General features: G+C 37.5%; 1 non-coding gene across 1 annotated transcript; it reads right to left on the bottom strand.

The window, feature by feature from the left end:
- Positions 1-4981: 4981 nt before the first annotated feature.
- LOC122277939 lies at positions 4982-5088 on the bottom strand. The gene has a single exon (XR_006229242.1). It is a non-coding gene; the product is annotated as a small nucleolar RNA R71 (small nucleolar RNA).
- Between the last annotated feature and the right edge of the window lie 20361 nt (positions 5089-25449).

Here is a 25449-nt window from a genome sequence, read left to right as displayed (position 1 = left end):
TATATATTAGGGGCCAATAATGTGGGGTTGTTAGTTGGGATGAACTTGGGACCTAATTGTATTTTTTGATTTTTGGTTTTTTTGGTGTCCTTAGTTTGATTTTATTCGGTATTCCTCTACCATAAGTGAGGACTTTTAATAAAATTTGAGAGGGGGTCACTCTTAGACATGTGACTTTCGACTATTTTGGAAAAAGAAATAATAAAAAAAAAACCTATGACGACTTCTCACCTCAACTTACAAGAGCAATAAATTAAATATTAGACATGCTAGCTATCATCATGGAAGGCTATTTAAAAAGCTTTCATGAAAAGTAGTTAAGAATTCATAGGGCTTCAAGCAAGGTCTCTCTGGTTCAAGGCTCACCTTGGGTTATGGACATGAAGAGATAAAGTCTGGAAATTCTCAACAATGGGCGTCAAGATAGATTTAGGTGTCTCAAGTAGGCTAAACAAGCTTAGTAAACATACCTTTTAAATCAACTTGTGGTCCCTCACTAGGAAAATGTTAGCTTATCAATATTTTGGACTCTTGGGTTAGGTAGAATTTAACCGAATGAGGGACAATATACATGGGCAATTTTTACATGAAGACGAGGCGTGGCATGTCATGGGCTTAGGATTACAGGGACAGCTTTACATATCATAATATATTATGCACAATTAATCTCCTATTCTTAAACCAACTATGCTATAATCTAATCACACAAGCAATAGTTAAATAGTTTAGACAACATAGCCCATTAAAATTAGAGTAGCATAAAGTATAGCAAGGTTACCCATTAAGCAACTTTATAACCTTTAAACACTCAAGCTTATGCTTTACCCACGTAATACCTTTTAAAAGTAAGATATAAAATTACAAAACCCAAGAAAAAGCTCTAAACCAAACCTTTAGCATTCTAAAAACGGATTACTAACCAACCTCAACACAAGACACATGGTACCAACATATATAAACTAAAATCACTTTAATCATCACCTATGATTAAACCAACATATATAAAAATGAAATATAGCATTTTTGAAATATAGGAAAATACATAGCAAAACTACTTCAACATATTCGGTTTGGGCCAAAACAGAGCATACATATTTATTTGCAACATAAGAATTTAACTACACCAAAACATAAGCTAAAACAGCATGGTTTGCTTCCAAAATCACATTAAAACAAATGAGTCAAATTAGGATTTTTACCTTAAGCTCTTAGCCTATTTCAAGAGGTAAAGTGGAGGACCAAATGGTAGTGTAGCCGTGTAGATGAAGAACACGATGACACTGTTTTTAAAACCTCAAAACTGAGACATCAATATGTAAGAAAAATGGTGAAATTTGAAACCAATAAGAAAATCATAGTGAAAAGTAAATCAAGGGGGACCTACCATCAAAGTTTTCCCTTTGGGAAGATGAAAACAAGGATCTAAATTCAAGCTTGGAAGCAAACCGAAATGGGTATGGCGAATGGGTATTGCACAGCTTTGGGAGGAAGGAAACCGTTCCTCTCTTCCTTGTGGGTCACATGGCTTGGAGACGAGAAGGAAAAATTCTTGGTCTCTTGAGCTTGAAGATGAGAAGAAGAAGAAGAGGAAAAAGAAATGGAGCTGAGGGAGGGCGTCGGCTTGGAGAAGAAGAGAATAGACTTTCCTTCTTGATTTGAAGATGACCGACACGTTCAACAAAAATAAAGACTTAGTTGCATTTAGTCAAATCTTGTTTCATAAGCTAGGAAAGTGACCGACGGATTGAAATGGAATAAGAGCTTACATCACTTGGTCAAACCTTACCTCATAAGCTAGAAGGATGACCAACGGGTTCAAAGAATAAAGACTTAATTTGCTTTACTTTTTGGTCAAATCTTGACTCATAAGCTAGGGAAAATGAATGGTGGGGATTCAATGTGGGGAGATTTTTCCTTTACCCACTCATCCAAGGGTGGAGAATAATTGAGCTATTTCTTAATAATGAAAATTAGAGGGCTTAAGAGAAAAATATTAAAACGTCTTAAAATCATGCCCTTAATTTATTTTAATAGCCTATATAAAAAATAAAATAAAAGCACACCCAACTTAAAATAAAATAATAAAATAATAAATCTTTATCTTAAAATATTTAACTTAAAGAATTAATAAAATAACATAAGGACCTACCTAGTAGGACTCGGGTATTACAATACCCTACACCTCTTGCCTAGCCCAACAATCAAAGATAAATTGGCGATGAAAAATAAACGAAGACTTGGCTAAGTCTGGGTTACCACATCCTTCCCCCCTTAAGAATAGATTTCATCCTCGAAATCGGCATTGTAACCATCAACTATGAAGAATTTGCAACAAGTACAAACTCGATTTATTACCTCTTTTACTAGCCACTGTGGAATCTTCAGATCATGATAGGGGTGGTAGTTGACTTTCTTCCTTTGTAACCGAGTCTTGCGATAGATAAAATATCGTGTCCAGATCATAATAATGGTATATATTTGCTTGCATCTCATTCAACTTATGCTCTATTTGGAGCTTGGTGTCTTTGATAGGTTGACCTTCCTCATGAAAAAGAATACGGTCCGTAGAGGTATTCCAGGTCTCAAAAGGCGTATACCTATTTTCATGAGCTTCGATAGCGCGTCTAGACTCTGCTTCTTGGTTGAGTCCGAACAAATGTATTCTCTTGGCATCCTTCCAAACTAACGGGTCATGCAGGAGTTGCCATTCATCATGCTATAACGCTCATCATAGGAAAATGTTTCCTCAAAAATACGCATTTGCTACCAATGACCAGCCATCATTTGGTCTCTTCTCTTGCGCTAGTTCCTATGGTTGCATTTTTTCTTTCTCTAATTTTTGCTATTAATGACATAGACATACATGGGGTTTTTCTAGGTCGTGCCATGTCCTGTTTCAAGGGTATGGTAGGAGCATACAATGTTACTAAGAGATTAATTAAAAAGAATCAACAAGAATTCATATCAAACAAACCAAAATACAACCAGTCATATTGATGGCTTGCAAAAATTTCATATTGCAGATTTTACAAGTTCGCTCGAGCGGAGGCTTTTGGCCGCTCGAGCGAATTCAGGCAGATTCAAACGCTCGACTGCCGCTCGACAGGGAGCTCGAGCGGGTTGCTGAAAAACGAAGATCGCTCGAGCGGAGACATTGGCCGCTCGAGCGAAATCAGGCAGAGTCGAACGCTCGATGTGCGCTCGATAGGACGCTCGAGCGAAATCAGGCAGAGTCGAACGCTCGATGTGCGCTCGATAGGACGCTCGAGCGAAATCAGGCAGAGTCGAACGCTCGACGCGCGCTCGACACCCCGCTCGAGCGAACATCGTATTTTGACAGATTTTAGGTTTTCCGCCGTGGGACCATATAAAAGGCCATTCTTCACTCTAGAGCCGCGGTTTTTGACTGGAGAACACTCTTTGGGAGAGAAAAACATAGCTAGAGGGATTCAAATCATTTGTTTTGGAGACGGAATTCCAATTTATTGCACGTACGTTGGATTCATACACGAGCACGGACGGGAGAAAGGCGTTGAATCGTTCCCTTGAGCTTTTGACGACCAGTTGAGGCTGCAAGGAGGATTTTTCAGTGTTTATTTTCTTCTTCCCATCTTCTCAGAACAATTATGGTGAATTCGTTTATGTTGAATTCCAATTCTAGCATGAGCTAAATTTTCTTCTTTCTAGGAAAACGATGTAACCTAATTCCGAACTATGCTTGTTTGTCCATGCTAATTTAATGCTATTCTCTATTTGTTTATCTGATTTATTCTGAGTTTAATGCTTCTAATTAACTGGCCATTGATTAGATGATTATTAATCTTGTGATTTGCTATCGAAAGAGGGAATCATAGGGTAGATCTTGGACATTTCAGCATAGGTAAGTATAGAGATCGAAAGACTTGTATGAACCTGTGTAGTAATTAAATCATTGGTCTTATTGCGTTCTTGATTATTTAATTTGCATACTCTTGTGTGAATTGATAAACTAGAATCACTTCCAATTGACTATCGAAAGAGGCTTTTGGATGAATTAGAGATTTGCTAATAGACAAAAGAGGTTTAAGTTAAATTAGCTGGATGAGAAAAGCATAGTGAAGAATTATGGTGAAATCGATTTCCTAGAAGGTTTCTTCCCCATTGAATTTGATCTTTGAAAGTCAGTTTTATTTTCTTTGCTTATTTCTCTTTGAGTTGATCTAAGTTTATTTGCAACTACAAAAACCTTAGCGATTCCTCTAGATAAAATTGAGATTAGTAAAATTTTGGTATTTGGCAAGAGTAAGGTACCAATCCCTGAGGACGATACTCTACTTATTACTTTACTATAAAACTACGATACTGTGCACTTGCAGTTTTGCACCGGTCAAGTTTTTGGCGCCGTTGCCGGGGATTAGTTTATTCTTATTTTTTTTTTGTCAATATCGATACAAAGTAATCTTGGTTTTAATTTAGAACTTTGTTTTAATTTGTTCTACAGGTGTGTTTCTGACATTGGATGCGCCGTACTAGATCTCGTGACATTATTCCTGTTGATTCGGAGATTGAAAGAACTCTTAGATCACTAAGAAGAAATAAGATACTAGCTATGGCTGAAGAAGATCGTGAGGTACTACCACGCACCTTGAAGGACTATGTACGGCCAGTTGTGAATGGAAATTACTCGAGCATAATGCGCCAGCCAATCAATGCCAACAACTTTGAGCTCAAACCAGCTTTGATTAGCATGGTGCAGCAGGCTCAATTCAGTGGATCACCACTTGATGATCCCAATATTCACCTGGCTATGTTCTTGGAGATTTGTGATACTGTGAAGATTAATGGTGTTACTGAAGACACCATTAGACTGAGATTGTTTCCCTTCTCTTTGAGGGACAAGGCTAGAGGTTGGCTACAATCTCTACAACCGGGAAGCATCGTTAGTTGGCAGGACATGGCTGAGAGGTTTCTTGCTAAATTCTTTCCTCCTGCCAAAACAGCCCAACTCAGGAGTGAGATTGGCCAATTCAAGCAAAATGATTTTGAGTCACTCTATGAAGCATGGGAAAGGTATAAGGACTTGATTCGACGTTGCCCACAACATGGATTGCCAGATTGGTTGCAAGTTCAGATGTTCTATAATGGGTTAAATGGGCAAACTCGAACTATAGTTGATGCTGCTTCTGGTGGAACTTTGATGTCGAAGACAGCTGAAGGTGCTACTGCACTTTTGGAGGAAATGGCCTCAAACAACTATCAATGGCCAACTGAGAGGACTTTGGCTAAGAAGGTAGCTGGAATTCATGAATTGGAGCCGATAGCAGCTCTTTCCGCTCAAGTAGCTACTCTATCTCATCAGATTTCAGCCTTGACAACTCAAAGGATACCACAAAGTACAGAATATGTTGCATCCACAAGCATGATAGTTCCAAGCAATGAGGCGAGTCAAGAACAAGTTCAATATGTCAACAATCGGAACTACAACTATCGTGGTAATCCTATGCCAAATTACTATCATCCAGGGCTTAGAAATCATGAGAATTTGTCATATGGAAATACCAAGAATGTGTTGCAACCTCAGCATCCTCCAGGATTTGATAGCCAACCAAGCGAGAGGAAGATGTCACTTGAGGATGCCATGGTTTCCTTTGTTCAGGAGACCAATGCAAGGTTTAAAAAGACTGATTCACGGTTGGACAACATTGAGACTCATTGTAGCAATATGGGAGCTGCTATAAAGAATATTGAAGTGCAAATTGGGCAACTAGCCACTACCATCAATGCCCAACAAAGAGGAGCTTTTCCTAGCAACACTGAAGTGAATCCAAAGGAACAATGCAAGGCCATCACACTTAGGAGTGGAAAAGAGATTGAGAGGGCACCATTAAAGGAGAGCAAGTCCACTCCTACCGCTGCAAACAATGGCCAAAGCAAAGATCAAGTAGAAGAAGAGGAGATTGTCAATGATACACTAGAGGAGACCGACTTGCCTCCCACAATTTCATTTCCTGACAATCCTCCTATTCTTGCTCCTCCACTTCCTTACCCTCAGCGTTTTCAAAAGCAAAAACTAGATAAGCAATTTTCTAAGTTTTTGGATATTTTTAAGAAAATTCACATTAATATTCCTTTTGCAGATGCCTTGGAACAAATGCCAAACTATGTCAAATTCCTGAAAGACATCATTTCCAAGAAGAGAAGGTTGGAGGAGTTTGAAACAGTGAAGCTTTCTGAAGAATGCAGTGCCATTCTTCAAAAGAAATTGCCTCAAAAATTGAAAGATCCAGGGAGTTTCACTTTGCCTTGCACTATTGGAGATTCATTTTTTGATAGAGTCTTATGTGATCTTGGTGCTAGCATTAATCTTATGCCATTTTCTGTTTGCAGGAAATTAGGACTTGGAGAGATGAAGCATACAACAATTTCCTTGCAACTAGCGGATCGGTCCATCAAGTATCCACGTGGAATCATAGAAGACGTATTGGTAAAAGTGGATAAATTTATCTTCCCTGCTGATTTTGTGGTGTTAGACATGGAAGAAGATGAAGAAGTCCCACTAATTCTTGGCCGACCATTCTTGGCTACGGGAAGAGCTTTGATTGATGTTCAAAAGGGTGAGTTAACATTGAGAGTGAACAAGGAAGAGGTTTTGTTCAAAATTTACCAAGCCATGAGAATTCCAGAAGAGCCAAGCACTTGCTTCCGGGTTGATGTCATTAAGCAAGGTGTGGAAAAGCCCTTTAAAGAAGATGCACCAGCCAATCACCTAGAACGAGCCTTGCAGCAGGATACATCACTTAGCAATGAAGTGGAGAGGAACTATACTCTTATTCCTTTTGGAGATCCCGATTGATGAAGATTGAAAAGTCTGGCTGTAGACTTTAAAACAAGCGCTTATGGGAGGCAACCCATAGATCTATCTTTTACTCTTTCATTTATTTTATTATCTTTATTTATTTAAGTTTTAATAAATTAATTTTTGATGCAGGTATTTAGCAAGAATAAAGAGCTGGAAAATTTTTAAACCTCGGAAGGTTCACCATGAAACCAGGGAAGTTCCTTTATTTCTTCAATCCTTTTTACTTTTGCATCACAATGAGGACATTGCTTAGTTTAAGTTTGGGGGTGTAAACTCCTATAATCATTTGATCCTCTTGTTTTCTAAGTCTTGGGTTGTTGATGGGTTGTTTGAGTCTCTTACCAAGCATGCATTGGAGTAAGATTGAATTCTCTATGACTCTGAAATTTGTGATTGAAGATGGTTTTGAGAAAAATTTTCAAAAATTTCTTTTATGTCAAGTGAAGTTTTGTGGGTACTTTGGTTTAAATCTTTGACCTTGAACACAATTGAGCACATAGTCATTTTTCTCTTATTCCATTTTGCTTATGAAGAGAAGAAGTTGAATTAATTGAAAGAGGGAGGTTCGATTTTACTTTGCTCTAGAATCCGTTGATGGGTCCTTGAGGCGAAATCCTAGTCGAGACCAAATATTAGAGAAATGATCTAGGCATTTCTTTGGCATAACCAAAAAGCTTTCCCAGTCGTCCTAAATGTCATGCCATCATTACATGGTGTGTTTCCATAGTCAACCCCCTTGAGCCTTCATGAGCCTTTATTGATTCTTTAAACTACATAAACCATGCCCGCTCTAAGCCTGAAAAACAATGAATCTACCGTTGATAGTTTGAGAAAATACTTTGGTGGAGAGTTACATTTAAAAGAGAAAATTGGTTTCATGATGAAACGTATTATGTTTGCTCTATTTGATCAAAGAAAAAGAAGAAGAAGAAAGGAAGTGATTGAAAAAAAAAAAAAAAAAAAAGAAAAAAAAAAAAAAAAAAAAAAAGAAAGAAAGAAAAGAAAAGAAAAAAAAGAAGTCGCCAAGCGGAAAGTGAATTACCTCAAATTTTGTTAAGGGAAGTGTTAGTATTACATCAGTGATTACAGCAATTATAATGCCACAAGTATGAGCATATTGCCAAGAAAGAGCTATGATTTGAATCATGTGAGTTTCTCTTTTAATGTTCTTTTCACTAAGTATTTTCCCAGTTTGTTTAATCTCCCATATCCAGTTCTTTCTTAACCCTCACCCTGTGGCCTATCATTACAACCTTAATAAAGACCTTTTGATCTTTGATTTTGGTGTTGACTACATTAGTGGAGAGGATTTCTGAAAATTGGACTTATGGGGTTAAGTTTTAAGAGAATTCTTTTGATTTTAGTTGTTCTACTTTTATCTGAGTTTGCAGGTGGTTTGAGGTTAAATTGACTATATCACACACACACTCAAGGTCTTAGCTTTAGGTTGAAGTAAACGCCTAACTCTTGCTTGACAAATTGCAAAATTTTTGATTGATTTTCTTGCTATCTTTGATGTTAAAAGAGTAAGATACTAGAGATGAAATCTAAATTCATAAAAGCTTGGTGAATGATGATACTTCTCTTTGGGGTCGAGTTGATATTGCCTAAACTATCATTTGTTTTTCTTTTTGTTTGAGGACAAACAAAGTTGTAAGTTTGGGGGTATTTGATGGCTTGCAAAAATTTCATATTGCAGATTTTACAAGTTCGCTCGAGCGGAGGCTTTTGGCCGCTCGAGCGAATTCAGGCAGATTCAAACGCTCGACTGCCGCTCGACAGGGAGCTCGAGCGGGTTGCTGAAAAACGAAGATCGCTCGAGCGGAGACATTGGCCGCTCGAGCGAAATCAGGCAGAGTCGAACGCTCGATGTGCGCTCGATAGGACGCTCGAGCGAAATCAGGCAGAGTCGAACGCTCGATGTGCGCTCGATAGGACGCTCGAGCGAAATCAGGCAGAGTCGAACGCTCGACGCGCGCTCGACACCCCGCTCGAGCGAACATCGTATTTTGACAGATTTTAGGTTTTCCGCCGTGGGACCATATAAAAGGCCATTCTTCACTCTAGAGCCGCGGTTTTTGACTGGAGAACACTCTTTGGGAGAGAAAAACATAGCTAGAGGGATTCAAATCATTTGTTTTGGAGACGGAATTCCAATTTATTGCACGTACGTTGGATTCATACACGAGCACGGACGGGAGAAAGGCGTTGAATCGTTCCCTTGAGCTTTTGACGACCAGTTGAGGCTGCAAGGAGGATTTTTCAGTGTTTATTTTCTTCTTCCCATCTTCTCAGAACAATTATGGTGAATTCGTTTATGTTGAATTCCAATTCTAGCATGAGCTAAATTTTCTTCTTTCTAGGAAAACGATGTAACCTAATTCCGAACTATGCTTGTTTGTCCATGCTAATTTAATGCTATTCTCTATTTGTTTATCTGATTTATTCTGAGTTTAATGCTTCTAATTAACTGGCCATTGATTAGATGATTATTAATCTTGTGATTTGCTATCGAAAGAGGGAATCATAGGGTAGATCTTGGACATTTCAGCATAGGTAAGTATAGAGATCGAAAGACTTGTATGAACCTGTGTAGTAATTAAATCATTGGTCTTATTGCGTTCTTGATTATTTAATTTGCATACTCTTGTGTGAATTGATAAACTAGAATCACTTCCAATTGACTATCGAAAGAGGCTTTTGGATGAATTAGAGATTTGCTAATAGACAAAAGAGGTTTAAGTTAAATTAGCTGGATGAGAAAAGCATAGTGAAGAATTATGGTGAAATCGATTTCCTAGAAGGTTTCTTCCCCATTGAATTTGATCTTTGAAAGTCAGTTTTATTTTCTTTGCTTATTTCTCTTTGAGTTGATCTAAGTTTATTTGCAACTACAAAAACCTTAGCGATTCCTCTAGATAAAATTGAGATTAGTAAAATTTTGGTATTTGGCAAGAGTAAGGTACCAATCCCTGAGGACGATACTCTACTTATTACTTTACTATAAAACTACGATACTGTGCACTTGCAGTTTTGCACCGGTCACATATGCAAATTCTCATAAAAATCTAGTTCTAAGATACAAACAAATGAGGGTATTCCTCATTAAATCCTCTCAGTTCCTGCTCCCTACTATCCACAATTTGCACTAGCCATTCCTAGTAGGATAAGTTAGGCTGAAGTCGAATACTATTGGGTTCCATCACTATTGGTTGTCTTTCTCCGAAACTCTTCTTTAAAGATGATACATGAAAGACATTATGCACTTCTTGCATTTCAACGGGTAAATGTAGTCGATAAGCCACAATACCAACCCTTTCTATGACTTCACATGGTCCTACATATCGGTTACTCAATTTTCCTTTCTTGTCAAATTATATGACTCTCTTCATAGGTGAAATCTTAATATGTACCCAATCACCTACAACAAACTCCAGATTTCTTCATCGTTTATCGGCATAACGTTTCTGTTGACTTTGGGCCACTTTCATCCTTTCTTAGATCAATGCTACTTGCTTCCATACCGCTTACAAATCTTCAAGCACTAGAACCTTCTTTTCTCAAACTTCATCCCAATAAAACAGGAAAGTACATTTTGTCCTGTACAGTGCCTCATAAGGCGCCATTTGTATCATGGCTTGGAAACTATTGTTGTAAGCAAACTCTATCAAAGGCAAGAGACTTTCCCAATCGCTACTTAGTTCCAACACACATGCATGAAACATATCCTCCAAAGTTTGAATAGTATGTTTAGTTTGTCCGTTTGCAGATGATATACACTACTAAACATGAAATTAGTGCCTAGCATCATTTGCAGACTTTATTAGAAATGTGAAGTGAATTGCGTATCTTTGTCTAACACTATGGACTTAGGTACTCTGTGCAATCAGACAATCTCTTTAATGTAAATACAAGAAATTTTAACCACAGAGTCTATGATGTGAACCCCAATTGACTCGCTTTGAGACCCAACAACAATATTGGAAAAACGAGGAAACACCACAAAGGTTGTGATTTACCTTTGATAAGTTCAAATGTTCAATGAAGAACAAGAGGAGATAAACTCAACTCACAATAAATAAAATTAATCAACTTTCATAAACTTTCATATCTTACTTAAAATGAGGCAACAAAAGTATTTAAACTAAAACCTCACAAAACCCTAGGTGAACATAAAGCCTCCATCTTCCAAAAGTACCCCTGAGTGAATAGTATCGCGGCTACAGTACTGCACTACAATAACCCTCTAGAAACCCTAGTTCAACAAAACAATTACTTTCCTATCATGCCCTTAAGTCCTTCTCATAATAAATTCAATTATTCTAAACTAATTAAATAAGCCATTTTAATGAAATAAATAAGTTCAAGGCCTTCAATAACAATAGGCCCAAGCTGTGTCTTCCATAGCATAACACACGGATGAAAACTGGATCTCCTCCTCTCAAGTCCATCTGGAATGTTGGGCTCGTGCTTAAAATGTCTCAAGTGGATTGCACAAATCCTTGCATTGCTTTATTTCCCTTCTTAGCTCTCGATCTTGTAATTGCCCCATCTGGAATGATGGGCCCCAAGGTGGACCAAGTCATAAAGATCCTTTGCAAGTTTCAGATGAGACAATTACAAGATCAAGAGTTAGGATGATCAAGGAAGCTATTCAAGGATGGGTGAAATCCACTTGAGACGTGTTTAGCAAGAGCCCAACATTCAAGAAGGACTTGAGAGGATGAGATCTAGTTTTCATCCATGTGATATGCTATGGAAGACACGAATTGGGCCTATTATTATTGAAAGTCTTGGACTTATTTATTTCATTAAAATTGCTTATTTTATTAGTTTAGAATAAGTGGGCTTGAGCATGCTTAGCCCAAATAAGTCTTATTTCTAATGAACTAGGTTTTTGGGAAGGCCTTGTAGTTTTGGCCAAGGGCTTATATGGAAAGTTATTATTTTATGTGAATTAGGGTTTTAGAAGTTACTGTAGCGCGGCACTGTTCAGGCTACAATACCTGCGGCACTATTCACTTAGGGTTTTGGGGGTTGTTTATTTAAACCACTTGTAAACTCATTTGAGAAGGTTAGACAACAATATGAACGTTTTTGAAATTGTTGAATTTTATTCATTGTGAGTTGAGTTTATCTCCTCTTGTTCTTGATTGAACGCTTGAACTTATCAAAGGTAAATCACAACCTTTGTGGCATTCCTCCTTTGTAATCTGGGTTCTTGAGATGGGTTCTTCAACAGGTTTAGATTTTAATATAATCTAAGTTCTTGAAACGATTTCTCAACGGGTCTAGATCCTCCACCCATTGACTTGATTTGGCTTTCTCAGGTTTGTTTTTCCAATATTGTTGTTGTGTCTCAAAGCGAGTCGATTGGAGTTCACATCATTTGGTATTCAGAGCCAGGTTTCCAATCAGGTATGATTCTATCTTTTAATTCTTGCATCTTTAAATTTAATTCTAGGGCTTCATTGTTCTAGGGTTAAAAAAAAAAAAAGGAAGTGCAGAAATTCGTTTTACCTAGGGCTGCCAAATTATTCTATCATTTGGGTTTCGTGTTCACCATCATAGGGTGACGAAATTCCTTGTTTAAGGGCTACCAAAATTTGCACCATCTAGGGTTTGAAATTTCTAGAGTTTCTTGCATCTCTAAGTTTGTCCATTAATGCTCGTTTCATTGATTCTCTTACATTCCTTGTCAATTTTGTGTGTTTGAATTCAATTGTTTGATTTTCATAATTAAATCAATTGTTTGTGATTGAATTAGTGGAAAAAAAAGGAAGAGAAAAAGAAAAGAAAGGAAAAGAAAAGAAAAATTAAAAAAAAAATCGAAAAAAAAATTGATTGAGCCTTATCCTTAAAGGGGCTGAATACATCTTTCTAGTTGGTATCTTGTTTCGTAATTACTCTTTCCATCGTATAAATTCCTTGAGTCTCGTGTCATTTTATTCCTTCCATGTTTTCTCTTGTTCTTGTTTCTTGGACCTAATTACTAGTTGGAATAAAACAAGGTCGTATTGTCTTGTTGAGTTCAATTAGTTCTTAAAGAACTTGAGTGGGAAAACTCTTGAGGTAAAAGGCAAGGGAGTGTGAGATCATTATCTGAAAAAAAAGCCAATTAAGAGTAAAACAGGAGTGGAGTGCCATTATTCTAGCTTAAACACGTGAGGGAGTGTGTAAGGTTTTTACCACTAACATTCTTTTTGTGCAGCATTACGATATCTCATAATAGTGACTCAACACCGAATGGAGTGGCAGACAATTCATTCCTTATGTTGCAGTCCATGCAACAAAAGTTTGAAAGGTTAAATCTGATGTTGGCGAAAGTGAGGGATAGGATGGATCAACGAAGTGCATTAATTAGAAATCTGCAAGGAGGAGACGTGAGCCTAGTATTGAACATGAGTATAAGAATGAGAAGTATGGTGATTCTCTTGTTGTCAGGCGTGCTCTCAACATACAAAGTAAGATGGATCATATAGAGCAGCAGAGAGAGAACATTTTTCATACTAGATGCCACATCATTAGCAAGGTATGTAGTATGATCATTGAAGGAGGAAGTTGTACTAATGTGGCTAGCACTACTCTAGTTGAAAAATTGAGTTTACCTACCTTGAAACACCCTAGACCATACAAGTTGCAATGGTTGAGTGATTATGGGGAGGTTAGGGTAAATAAGCAAGTGCTAGTATCTTTTTCAATTGGAAAGTATCAGGATGAGGTGCTTTGTGATGTTGTACCTATGCATGCTGGCCAGATTTTGTTGGGGAGGCCGTGGTAGTATGATAGGAGGGTGATCCATGATGGGGTCAAAAACATATACAGTTTTGAAAATGATAGCAAAACAATCAAACTTGCTCCTTTAACCAAAAACAGGTCCATGAGGACCAACTAAAGTTGAAAAGTAAGGTTGATCCAAAAAGAAAGAGTGAAAGGGAGGTTAATCAAAAAAGGAAGAGAGAAACTGGATTGATAACAAAAGAGAGAGTAAAAGTGAGGTTGAGCGAAAAACAAAGAGTGGGAGTGAGATTGAGGAAGAAAGAAATTGTGAAACCTCAAGAAAAAGTGAGAAAGAGTTGAAAAACAATTGTGAGGCTGAGATTTCAAAAAAAACTGTTGAAGAAGGGAGTGAAATAAAAGAGAGTGAAAAGGAAAAAAGAGAGTGAAAGAGAAAAAGAGAGTGAAAATGAAAAAGAGAGTGAAAGAAGAATAGAGAGTGAAAAGAAAAAGGAGATTGAAAACAAAAGCGAGAGTGAAGAAAGTGAGGGAAAAACACAGAGAGAAGTGAGTTTTTATGCTAGGGCGAATTTTAATACTAACAAACTTAATGAATCTTTGCCTAGTGTTGTTATCTTTTTGTTGCAGGGATATAAAGTCGTGTTGCCTAGCGATGTTATTTGTGGATTGTCACTTATTAGAGGAATAAAGCATCAAATTGATTGTATGATAGCATTGGAGAATTGGCAACATGACTTTTGGCCAAAAGAATTTGTCCTACATGCCAAACATAAGTCCTTGATACACTTGATAGCCTTGATACACTTGATAGGACAAGGTAAGTTTAATAGAATGCATGTCAAGTAGAAGGAATGTAATGAGACTTTTCCTCATGGTAAGGAAAATTTTGTGGTTGTTGCAATATCAAGAAGGTATGTCCTTGTCTTCATTTTGGATGCAAAGTTATTGAGATTTGAATATGATAAGAAATTGCATACTAGTGATGATGACTTTGATAGTGTGTATGAAGTATGTGAGAAATGATCGTTTGGTAAGTTCTATAAACTAGATTGGTACTTGTTTAGAGAGAAAAGACTTTGTGTGCCTACTAGTTTTATGCGTGAGTTGCTTATGTGTGATAGACATGGAGGTAGTTTGTTCGGTAACTTGGGTGTGCTGAAGATTTTAGACGTGTTATATGAGCACTTTGGGGTATATCATTTGCCATTCATTGACATGTTGCACAAATGTTTTTTGCAGTATTATTTGCCATTCATTAACGTGTTGTATGAACGTTTGTGCGAATATTATTTGTCATTCATTGAGGTTGCATATAATCGGAGTTTTCATTGTTGTCTAACCTTCTCAAATGAGGCTACAAGTGGTTTAAATAAACAACCCCCCAAAATCGTAAGTGAATAGTGCTGCAGTAACTTCTAAAATCCTAATTCACATAAAATAATAACTTTCCAAATAAGCATTTGGTAAAAAATACAAGACCTTCCCAAAAATCCTAGTTCATTATAAATAAGACATATGTGGGCTAAATATGTGCAAGCCCACTTATTCTAAGCTAATTCCAAATAAGCCATTGGCTAAAAATACAAGGCCTTCCCAAAAACCCTAGTTCATTGAAACATTGAACTAGGGTTTTATTAAAATATCAGAAACATTGAAAGTAGCAGACACATGATACTTAGTTGGAAGATCCACTGATATGAAGTATCATTAATTTTATCAAGAATTTGGAAATGTCCATCCAAGCTACTTCTGTTATCAATAGGTAAAGACAATAAATCAAAAGGAATAAGTGGATTAAAGCAAAAAACAACTTTATAAGATGAATGAGAAATGGTAGTATGCATGGTCTTGTTATATGCAAACTCTAATAATGACAAATGATACTCTCACAAACGTTCATGTAACAATTCAATGAATGAAAAATGATACTCGCACAAACGTTCATGAAACACATCTAAAGTTTTCCTTACAGCAAAATGACCACTCCAATTATATGTGATCTCAATAAATGACAGACCATACTCCCAAAAGAATTCATGCAATACGCCTAAATTCTTATTTACACCAAAGGGACCATTCCAACTATATGCAAACTCAATGAATGGGAAACAATACTCCCACCAATGGTCATGCAATAATTTTAAGGTCCTCTTTACACTAAAATGTCCCATCAAAGCACATTCATGTGCTCCAAGCACAAGCAACTCACACATAGAACTATTAGGCACAAAAAGTCTATTATCTCTAAACAAGTACCAATTTAGTCTATAGAACTTACCAAATGATGCTTTCTCACATAATCCATACACACTATCAAAGTCATCATCATTAGCATGTAATTTCTTATCATATTCAAATCTCAATAACTTTGCATCCAAAATGAAGATAATAACATACTTTCTTGCTAAAGCATTAACTACAAAATTTTCCTTACCTTGTATGTACTTGATTACATAAGGAAATGTCTCAATGAATTGCACCCACTTGGCATGCATTCTATTCAACTTATCTTGTCCTTTCAAGTGTGTCATGGACTCACGTTCTTCAAAGAAAGGTCAGGTAGAGATTGTCGCACCTAGCACAAAATCAATGTAATGCTCTATCTCTCTAATAGGTGGCAATCCACTAAACACACCACTAGGAATCATGATCTCATAGCCCTGCAACAAAGAGACAACAACACTAGGCAAAGGTTTGTCAAGTTTATTAATAGTAAAATTTGCCTTAGCATAAAAACTCAATTCTCTCTTTGTTTTTCTCTCACTTGTTTCACTCTCGCTTTTCTTTTCACTCTCTTTTTTTCTTGAGGTTTTAGCCTCACCCTCATTTTTTTTTTCTCTTTCATCTTACTCTTTCTCTCTCTTTTTCGGTCTCACTATTTCTTTCTTCCTCAATCTCACACCCACTCTTTCTTTTTTGCTCAACCTCACTTTTACTCTCTTTTTTTTTTATTAATCTCACTTTTTCTATTTCTTTGTTGATCAACCTCACATTAACTCTTTCTTTTTTTATCAACCTTATTTTTCAGCTTCAATTGGTCCTCATGGACTTGTTTTGTGGTTAAAGAAGCAAGTTTAATTGTTTTGTTATCCTTTACAAAGCTGTATATGTTCTTGAGCCCATCATGGATCACTCTCCTAACATACTACCACGGCCTCCCCAACAAAATATGACCAGCATGCATAGGCACAACATCACAGAACACCTCATCCTGATACTTTTCAATTGAAAAAGATACTAACACTTGCTTATTTACCCTAACCTCTCCACAATCATTTAACCACTGCAACTTGTATGGTCTAGGGTGTTTCAAAGTAGGTAAATTCAATTTTTCAACTAAAGTAGTGCTAGCAACATTAATACAACTTCCTCCATTAATGATTATACTACATACCTTGCTATCGATGTGGCATCTAGTATGGAAAATGCTCTCTCTCTGTTGCTCTGTATCATCTATCTTACCTTGTATATTAAGAGCACGCTTGACAATAAGAGACTCACCATACTTCTCATTCTTATACTCTTGTTCAATACTAGGCTCACATCTCCTCCTATCTCTCATACTTTGTAAATTTGTAATCAATGCACCTCGTTGATCCATCCTATCCCTCACTTCCCCCAACGTTAAATTTAACCTTTCAAACTTTGTTGCATGGCAACACAAAGAATGAATTGTCTACCACCCCCTTCGGTGTTAAGTCACTATTATGACACATCGTAATGTGCTGCACAAAAAGAATGTTAGTGGTAAAAACCTCACACACTCCTTTATGTGTTTACGCTTGAATAATGGTACTCCACTTGTATTTCACTCCTAATTGGCTTTTTCCCGATAATGATCTCACACTCTCTTGCCTTTTACCTCAAGTGTTTTCCCAATCAAGTTTCTTAAGAACTAATTGAACTCAATCAAGACAATACAATCTTGTTTTATTCCAATTAGTAATTAGGTCCAGGAAACAAGAATAAGAGAAAACACAAAACAAATAAAATGACACAAGACTCAAGGAATTGATACGTCGAAAATAGTAATTACGAAACAAGATACCAACTAGGAAGATATATTCATCCCCTTTAAAGATAAGGATCAATGAAATAAAATAAAAATTCAGATTTTTTTTTCTTTTCTTTTCCTTTATTTTATTTTATTTTCTTTTCTCACCAATTCAATCACAAACAGTAGTATTCAATTGTAAAATTCAAAGAATTGAATTCAAACACACGAAATTGATAGGAATAGAAAAGAATCAATGGAACGGTACTCAAAGCGATGGACAAACTTAGAGATGCAAGAAACCCTAAAAATTTCAAACCCTAGATGATGCAAACAAGGAATTTAGCCAGCCTGTGATGATGAACACAAAACCAAAATGATAGAGTAATTTGGCAACCCTAGGAAAAACGAATTTCTACACCTTTTTTTTTTTTTTTTTTTACAACCCGAGCTCCGAATACCAAATGATGTGAACCACAATTGACTCACTTTGAGATCCAACAACAATATTGGAAAAAACCAACCCAAGAAAGCCAAACTCAAGTCAATGGATGGAGAATCTAGACCCATTGAGAACTCATTTCAAGAACCTAGATTATAATATAATCTAGAGTCATTGAAAAACCCATCTCAAGAACCCGGATTACAAGAGGGAACGCCACAAAGGTTGTGATTTATTTTTGATAAGTTCAAACGTTCAATGAAGAACAAAATGAGATAAACTCAACTCACAATGAATAAAATTCATCAATTTTCATAAATTTTCATATCTTATTTAAAATGAGGCAACAAGAGCATTTTAACTAAAACCTCAAAAAAACCCTAGGTGAAAATCAAGCCCTATCTTTCAAAAGTGCCCCTGAATGGATAGTGCCACGACTACAGTAACCCTTTTGAAATCCTAGTTCACCAAAATAATTACTTTTCCATCATGCCCTTAAGTCATTCTCATAATAAATTCAATTATTCTAAACTAATAAAATAAGCCCTTTTAATGAAATAAATAAGTCCAGGCCCTCAATAACAATAGGCCCAAGTTGTGTCTTCTATAGCATATCACATGGATGAAATCTGGATCTCCTCCTCTCAAGCCCATCTTGAATGTTGGGCTCTTACTAAAAACGTCTTAAGTGGATTGCACCAATCCTTGCATTGGTTTATTGCTCTTCTTAGCTCTCGATCTTGTAATTGTCCCATCTGGAACTTGCAAGGGATCTTTAAGACTTGGTCCACTTTGGGGCCCATCAGTCTGTATTAGCTATGGGTAAAAAACATGCGCTTTGCATCAGCCTGTCGACTATAACCCAAATCAAATTCATTCATGATGACGGCCTTGGCAGATCTATCACAAATCCATGGATACATCTTCCCATTTTCACTCTGGGATAGGAAACGATTGCAATTCTCTAGCTAGCGTTTGATGTTTTGCCTTCACTAATTAGCATACTAAGATGAATTATGCTATGTCATTCTTGATTCATTCTCACCAAAACTAACCTTTTAGATCTCGATACATCTTAGTGTTACTGGGATGAATAGTGTAAAGGGTACAATGCGCTTCCCTTAAGATCATTTCCTTCAATTCTGGGACATCAAGAATTACTTTCCTCCTATTATAATATAGCATTATGTCCTTTCCAATAGTAAAATGTTGCAGTCCTTTATATTTTTAAATCCATTGTCAAAGCTTTTCCAGCTTATCATCCTTGTATTGCCCTTTTATGATCTCTTCCTCAGTTAACAGCATGATCTTCTGTACTATTGTTAACATGGCATCTCTTGGCGGGTTTTGTTCTCAATCAACAAATTCCTCATTCCTACCAATAGAGATGGCAATTCGGCCTTAGTCTTACAGCTAAGGGCATCCGCTACTACATTGGCCTTTCCGGGATGATACTTTATCTCACATTGATAATCACTAATCGTTTCGACCCATTTTCTCTGCCTCATATTCAAATTATTCTGAATGAAAAGTACTTGAGGCTCTTATGATCAATAAATACTTCACATTTTTCTCCATATAAATAATGTCTCTAAATTTTAAATGCAAAGATACTGTAGCTAGTTCCAAGTCGTGGCAGGATAATTCTACTCATGATCTTTGAGTTGTTGCAAGGCATAAGTGACGAAACGCCCTTCTTGCATCAATACGCATCCTAATCCCATCTTGGAGGCATCACTATAAACCACATAAGGCTTATGAGGTTCAGGTAAAGTTAATATTGGTTCTATGGTTAACCTTCTCTTTAGCTCTTAGAAGCTTTTTTTCACACTCCTCACACCAAACATACTTGATATTCTTCTTCGTCAACACAGTTAATGGACTAGAGAGTTTAGAAAACCCTTCAACAAATCTCTAGTAGTATCCTACCAAACCAAGGAAACTATGTATTTTGTGGGAATTAGTTGGTCTTTGCCATTCTGTTATAGCCTCTATCTTGCCTGGGTCTACAACCTGATGTGAACATGCGGGAATGGAATCCCTTGACCTACAATCAATTTGAAAACTCACCCAAGAAAGCCAAACTCAAGTCAATGGATGGAGAATCTAGACCCGTTGAGAACTCGTTTCAAGAGCCTAGATTATATTAAAATCTAGACCCATTGAAGAACCCATCTCAAGAACGTGGATTACAAGGAGGAATGCCACAAAGGTTGTGATTTACCTTTGATAAGTTCAAACTTTCAATCAAGAACAAGAGAGATAAGCTCAACTCAAAATGAATAAAATTCATCAATTTCATAAACTTTCATATCTCTCCTTTAAAATGAGGCAACAAGATGTATTTAAACGATATGAAAGTTTATGCTAAAATAAAACTAGCCCTTTACAATAATACTCCTAAGTGAATAGTGCGGCGCTACAATTCCGTGAACAGTGCCTCGCTACATTAACTCCTTGAAACCCTAGTTCAACAAAAATAATAATTTTTTCAATATGCCCTTAAGTCTTTCTCATAATAAACCCAATTATTTTAAAATAATAAAATAAGCTCTTTAAATGAAATAAATAAGTTCAAAGCCTTTGGTAACAATAGGTCCAAGTCGTGTCTTCCATAGTGTATCACATGGATGAAAACTAGATCTTCTTCTCTCAAGTCCATCTTGAATATTGGGTTCTTGTTAGACTCATCCCAAGTGGATTTCACCCATCCTTGCATAGTAGCTTCCTTGATCTTTCTAACTTTTGATCTTGTAATTGATCTTTAAAACTTGGTCCACCTTGGCGCCCATCACAACCACTCCTTCAATAGAAATGACGTGTCCCAAAAACTCTCGAAGCCAAAACTCACACTTACTAAGTTTGGTGTAAAGCTGATGCTCTTGCAATGTCTCCAATACTAACTTTAAATGTTCCCTATGTTTCTCATCACTTCATGAATATATAAGTATATCATCTATGAACACTATCACAAAACTATCAAAGTACTGCCTAAAGATCCGATTCATCAAATCCATAAATGCAACTTGGGCATTTTTCAATTTGAAGGCATTACTAAGAACTCGAAATGTCCATAACAAGTTTGAAAGGCGGTCCTGGGTATGTCTTGATCCTTGATCTTGAGTTGATAGTATCCTGATCATAGATCTATCTTAGAAAGCACTGAAGCTCCTTGTAATTGGTCCAATAGATTATCAATCCATGATAAGGTATATATATTTTTATAGTTACTTTCTTCAATTGTCGATAAACGATGAACATCCTCAAGGTTCCATCCTTCTTCTTCACGAATAAGACTGGTGCTCCCCAAGGACATGAACTAGGGTGAATAAAAACCCTTCTCCAACAGTTCCTTAATTTGGACCTTTAGCTCCTTCAATTCTGCTAGGGCCATTACTGGCTCTAGCTCAATCACGAACTCTATTTCTCTATCTGGGGGTAATCTACACAAATCATTGGCAAAAACATTAGGGAAGTCTTCGATTACCAGAATTCCCTGGACTCTTTTAGGCTCCTCTGTCGAAATAGTCATAACTACGAGATAAGTGGTAGCTCCTCTTATCAAAATCTTCTTAAATAGTCATGCCGTTACCACCGATGGAACTAACTTAATTGCTTCTCCCATGTAACATATTCTATCCCTTGATGGCAAATCAAATAACACCTCTCACCTTAGGCTATTATTGCATATTGCTAAATCATTAGGTGCATTGCATCTTAACTATCATGTACAGGGGTATATAGCCTTGAGTTACATGTCCCAACATTTCACTCACTGTCCAATTCGAAACAAGGGTTGGGGGCATCACAGAGTTGTGTTAGCAATTACGTCTCTTGGTAAACCAACAAGTTGTCCTAAGGATACATGATATCTATACTAGGTTGGAAACCTTATAGTTATAGGCTTGAATCTTATAGCTAAAGGTTTGGATCTTTGGGGAAGTGCGAACGGAAGTGAAGTTTGTGGTATAGGCTATGAGAAGAAGCAAATGAGCATTGGTTTTATACATTTTAGAAGCAAAAGAACCTATGGCCTATGGTCGATGTAAGGACAATTCTCATAGATCAAGAGATCAGGAGGCTAGGAACCCTCCACTAGAAGGAGGACAAGCAATAGCAGAAACTATCTGCCAAATGATGGAAGTGGTACAAAACCAGATGGAGCAAGGACAAAATTTTAGTCAAGAACAACCTAGAGGAGAAAATCAAGGATGTCAGTTTCAGAAATTCTTGGTATGGTTAGCTACGCGGTACCTATCACACCACCACCATGCTGAAGATGTAGGCAAAGGCATAACTGTAAATGCCGACTAGCCACTGGTGTATGTTTTAGATGTGGTCAGATTGGCCACGTGATTTGAGATTGTCATCAGAACACTTCTGGAGGACCAGCAACACTGGGTGTCAGAGTAAAAACCCTTGTAAAGGCAAAGGTTTATGCTATCACACCGAGAGAGATAGATTTGGAAATGGATGAGGCAACCGATGCTAGAGTAATCACAGGAAATATTTCTGACCCTATCCTAACTGGTAGACTTAAACCATGAGAATCCAAAAACATCATCAACAATAAGCATGGAAAGTTCATCATATAAATCCGATTACAATCAAGAAGATTATCCTCAACAACAAGCATACACAATAATCAATAGAAATGCAAAGTTTACACCACAAATATACAAATATTATCTAAGGCAGGTTGAGAGTCCAATTACAAAATCCAAAGCAACATAATATGATCAAGAAATCTATAAAAATATTCGTTTAACTAATTAGAATTAGGAAAATCATAACCCTAATCTGGTGAGTGTGGAGTTACTAGGGTTTCTTGCTCATGGTGGCACTCTAAGCGCTTGGCCTAGAGGCCCTTGGTCATGTTTTACCTTGACCATGGTTAAGTCTTGGGCATGTGAGTATGTGCATGGTGTGCATCATGGCTAATATGGTTTAGAAACAAAATAGAGACTAATTTTCTGGTTTTTGGCCTCCCCCCGACCCTAACTCCATATGAATAAAAGATAAAACATTGGAGTGTGTGGTGGTGGGGGTTTCTCTTGAATCCGAGCCGTTGAGACTATCACCCCTTTTGTTTTGAGCATGTGCATCTTTTCGATGCTTGTGTTGTGTTTTTCTGCCCTTGAAAACTTGGCTCCTATCTTATTTTCGATGCTTGTGACTTAGGGAGAAGAGTGTTAGGAATGGTGTTTGTTTGGAGAGAAAGTGAAAGTATGAGAGGAAGTGAAGAGGCAAAGCTTCTCCTTGGGTGGTCATGTGGGAGAAAGAGAGAACGGAGAGAAGCACATGAAAACTGAAATGGCAACAAAAGAAAAGACCCTTGGGCATTGGCCTATTCCCTTTTTATAGCTCTCCAAGACCTATCTCTTTCTGATATAGAGAAACTCAAATGTTGGCTTGTGTGATTGCAATGTGTCGCGTTCTCTTGCTTAAACTGAAGTGTCCTTCCCTCTTCCCTATCATGTCCTACAAGTTAGGAACCTCAAGGGTTTTCTTATGAAAATGGGACAAGTGTCATGACTCCCACTGAATTCCCTAAAATTCTCTTGGACATGTGGACTTGGTTCAATGAATCTCATGGGCGTGGGTCCTTTTACCAAACCCTCGATCCTTCTTGGATAGTGGGGGTGTAGCATGCTTGCCAAGTGGCAAGTGGTGTGTGAGTGGGTCTTAGCCTTGGCTGCCCATTTCCTCTCTCTTTTCCTCAAATCCCACAAGGATCTTCTTTCCAGAATCTTGGTGAGCATGTGTGAGGGTTCCCTAGGTGACTCTTCCTTTTCCCCATGACTCTTCTTCTCTGATTTCCAAGTGAGTGACATGTGGCATGCGTGAGGGAGAGTGCATGGTGGCTGAAACCTAGGGATTAGGATTTTGCTCAATCCCTTGCATCCCTTCAACTTTCCAATCATTTCAATCTTCTAGAAAATCCATACTTGAGTGACAATTGGAAAAAAGTAGTTGAAACTCTTGGATAGGCGTGAAGCCCTTCTTGAAACTGAAACCCTAATCTCCTTATTGGGTCTTGCCTTAGTCCTTTGAGCTCCCCTAGGTGCCACTTCCTCATGAGATCACCTTGGAACTTACATGGTATTGACAAGTGGTATGAAAATGTGAGGGGTTGGTGAGGGGTGCATTGGCCTAGTGATCCTTGGCCTTCCCTAGGCATCTCATCATTTTCCTTCTTCTAGAATCCTTCTACATGGGTGAAAAGTATTAGGTCAAGTGGTTTTTTCGAAGCAAATCCTTCTACATGGGTGACAAGTGGCAAGGAGGTAGGGGAACTTGTAACGATAGGCATGCAACCCTCATGGCTGAAACCCTAAGGGATTCTTGGGGTTTTGTGCCTCTGATTTGTAGTGTCTCTAGAAGACCTTTCCTCTCAATCATTGCATAAGGCCTTGGAAATTGCCAAAATCTTATGGGAGGTGTGTGGAGATTTTGGGTTACCGAAACCCTAAAGTCTCTCACCCCTTTTACCCATTATGAAGTCTAGGTTCATTGTATCTGGTGTATGACACAAGTAGGTGTGATATGTGGAACTATGTGTTAAGTTAGGCATGTGCCCTAAGGTCCACTTGGGTTTGAAACCCTAATCCAAGGTCATGGTCGAATTTAATGGGCCTTGTTGGGCCTTCCTTGTGGGCTTAGATGCCTAAAGCATTAGAACTAAATGGGGTCCAAGGTTTCTAAGTACCCTATACCTCTTTCATGGACAAACAATCAAACATAAATTAGCGACGAAAAATAAATCAAGAATTGGTTAAGTCCGAGTTATCACAACCAACCATGCATTGAACATCGCAGGTGTACTTACGAGCAATTCTTAGCCTATTGGTATCCATAGTTCTTTGGGAATGGAGTGACAAGGGCAGAAGGTGGATTATTGATATTGAAAAAACTTTTGATCTGTATGATTGTACAGAGGATTAGAAAGTACTATACACGAGCTATTTATTGTAAAGGGATGTAGTGAGTTGGAGGAATGCTAAAGGCAGTGCTTGTTTTGGAACTGGGATCTGTGGGAGCCATTACTTGGGAATACTTTAAGAAATAATTTGATGATCGGTATTTTCCTATCATAGTAAGATAGAAAAATTCAAAGGACTTGCCAATTTGGTCCAAGGTAGCATGATGATCGAGCAATATGTTGTCAAGTTTATGGAATTAGGAAGGTTTGCTCCTCATCTTATTTCCATAGTAGAGATGCACGTGGAACATTTTCAGGACAGGATATAACCAAGGATACATACCCAAGTGGCTTTCCTACATGTACAAGATTTTCAAAGACTAGTAAACTTAGCCTCAATCACAAAATGCGAGCATCCTAATTTGGAAACCATGATGACAAGCCAAAAATGGAGGACCTTTTTGGTGGGAGGAAGTAGCTTGGGGTCACCTCAAAAGATTGTGTCCAGGAAAAGG

Source organism: Carya illinoinensis, chromosome 9 (assembly GCF_018687715.1).
Source record: "Carya illinoinensis cultivar Pawnee chromosome 9, C.illinoinensisPawnee_v1, whole genome shotgun sequence".
NCBI lineage: Eukaryota > Viridiplantae > Streptophyta > Magnoliopsida > Fagales > Juglandaceae > Carya > Carya illinoinensis.
The sequence above is the reverse complement of the archived record's forward strand: the minus strand, read 5'-3'. Positions and strand labels throughout refer to the sequence as shown.